Consider the following 2,999-nt stretch of genomic DNA (forward strand, 5'->3'; position numbering starts at 1 on the left):
TGTTCTTCCGTGCGCCATTGAACGTCCATTGAAGGCTTCTCGGTAAAAGACATCCACTATATATATATATATATATATATATATATATATATATATATATATATATATATATATATATATATATAAATACCATATCTGTAAGCAACGAAGCTAATTGCCGGAAAAGACGGGTCTGTCAACTTCCTGGAAGTGGGCTCGATCTGGGCCTTGTGCGCAAAATCCCCCGCCAGGACATTACAGATATACACAATTGTTTCAATCGCGGAACATGTGCACACTGCACTGTCCCGCACACGTTGTGTGTCGCTGGGGTTCCCAGCAACACTGGCTTTTCGGGGAACGACATTGCGGACGGGAGAGAGAGAAGCGTATACACTGGAAAAAAAAAGGGGGGGGGGGACTTTCTATGGAATTATCATTGCATCATGGATGGATGAAGATGCGAAACGGTCGATTTAGATATACTCTCCCCGACGTATACCGATACTTCGCATCACTTATTTATTATTATTGTCTTTTTACTTGAGACGCTCAAAGGTATACGCATAAGTTTTAAATTAAATCTCCTTTTGCTTCCTCTTTATCATTTAGTGCTTTATTGCGTCATCCGCTATTTGTTTCTTCTTTTTTTATTTTCATGTTCATCGACACTTCAGCTTGCGTACAGTTGAAACTCGACCTAACAAAGCCCGATTTTACCCATTTCCCGATCTAACCAAGAAATTTCCAATCCCCGGCAGGTACCCTGCTGTCATCAACTCGAACTTAACGAAGCTATCATAACACTAAACCCGATTTAACGAAATTTTTCCAGAAATAAATGAGTGAAAATGCAGCGATTTCTAATGTTCAGACAGATCGGTTTTTCTTCGGGCGTGCGCTGTAACGCTATACGTCTGGCATATGCCCTCACGGCCCTATATAGTTTCATTTTGACGAGGCTACACGGAACAACGGACTTACCAGTCGGTAGCGCTTTTATACCAAATGGCGTTGTACGCGGTAGTTGTCCCTGTAAATTATTCCACAGGAACACGATGGTTGCTTTCGTTGTTGAATGGTTTATGCAACATATGACATGTATCGTCTCCTCGCAACTTTCTTCCTCTGCCTGCTCCACAATAACTGCATTACTTCTCTCCGTCTTTACATATCTTGGCGTCACGTGACTGTGTATACTTTGCCCTGTATCGCCCCGACATGGGAGGTTGTGTCCGGGCTGCCCTCACGGACTTTTCGCCATTTGCACGCAGGCGCGTGTTAGTGGCAAATAAAATGCCGCGGTGGTTTTCGGGTGTCGATACGTTAATTTCAGATTTCGAAGGACCGAAAAACCCCTTCCTCGATTTTACGAACTTCCCGATTCAACGAAATAATTCGAGCGCGATAATTACTTCGTTAAATCGAGCTTCAACTGTACATTGTTTTTAGTTTATTAAAAAAAAGTTTCATAGCTCCTGGCACCTTAAATAATTCATGGAAATGAAATCGAGTGGCATATCGTGTATATAGAAAGTGTTTCCAATCTCTGCACTTGTACGATACCGTATAGATGACCCTGAAATATCAGTGATTGAATGCGATATATACGTGTCTACCGAATGGCCGTCGTCCCCCCTTTTTTTCCGGCAATAGTTTTGCTCCGTCTGATTCACCCTTTCTTAAGCCGTATAATAAACATTAAAAAAAATCACTTTTCTGTCGGAAATCCGTACCGCATTACTGTATAGGCTGACCGTCTTTAGGATCTCGTTTAACTTTACCCACTCAACGAATCACTCTTTAGGCAATTTGTTCACTCTATGAAATATTTCGCCGCTTCTTATATTTTTCTTATGCGACAGCACACACATGCATGCACTGTGCAGCCTCTGTTTAAGTTGCATCGCACGCCTTTTCCTGGTTTGTATTATAGCCGCCATGTTTGACTTCAGGTTTCCATGCTGACGAAATTACGAGCCATAATACCTGATATTTATCGCAGAAAAAACACAAGATATATATATATATATATATATACACACACACTACAAAAGCGCTCGCGATTATAATGTTACGCAGTCATACGGCGTCCAGTCGCGAGTACTTTGGGTCAAGTCTTCCAATTAATAATATCGCATGAAAATACGGTAAAATGAATTACAGAGAGGCGATGGCAACGTCGTAAAGCTAAGTCACTGCACTGAAAGTTCGCCGGAGTAAGGCGCGTGAACAAACTATTGAATAATTGCTTGGCATGCTAGTAACATAATGAGCTAGGTTAGCGTTTCTAACAGTATATAATTAGTCTTACAAGCTTCATTAACTCGGTCAACAAGCCAACGCTCTATGTCAGTATATTTGCATTTGATATGTTCTCTAACACATGTTTCAACACTATTTAAAATACAAGGGCATTGACATAAAAAAAATGAAAAGTATGCGCAATGGAATGATACATAGTGATCAACTCGCGAAATCAATGAGCGGAGATGAACATTCGCAGCTAATGACTTGTAGCAAAACAAATAAGTAAAACGATCGCGGATGGCACGCTGGGCTACGCATGCTACGAGGAGTCACTTTTATTTTTGAGGTAGCGTAGACATGGAAGTACACAATGTATACTTCCATGTCTAGAGGCGTGGTGGTCTGCAAGCAAGGGGTGTTTACCTTCCGGAGTCTGCGTGGGACTTTTTTTTTTTTCGTCCCATGGAAAAGTGCGATGAAGGGTGGGGGGGGGGGGACGTTTCGGCCAGCGCGCCCCCCCTCCTCTCCAGCAGCAGTGCACAGCAGCGGCGTGCGCGGCAGCGTCGCACCTGACGGCGGCGCGTCGACGGGAGGAGGAGCTAGCCGCAGCCATTCAGGGCGTCGCGAGCGCGGCGGCCATGCGGGCCAGACGACAGCGGCGAGGGGCGCCCGCGCTTGCCGCTGCGGCGGTGAGGCACAAAAGAGGCGCAAAACGAGATTGATTTGCGAGCGCTGGAGGCCACTCCTCCCGCGGCCTCCTCTCCAGCGCT

The sequence above is a fragment of the Rhipicephalus sanguineus genome, chromosome 1 (genome assembly GCF_013339695.2).
Source record: "Rhipicephalus sanguineus isolate Rsan-2018 chromosome 1, BIME_Rsan_1.4, whole genome shotgun sequence".
Taxonomy (NCBI): domain Eukaryota; kingdom Metazoa; phylum Arthropoda; class Arachnida; order Ixodida; family Ixodidae; genus Rhipicephalus; species Rhipicephalus sanguineus.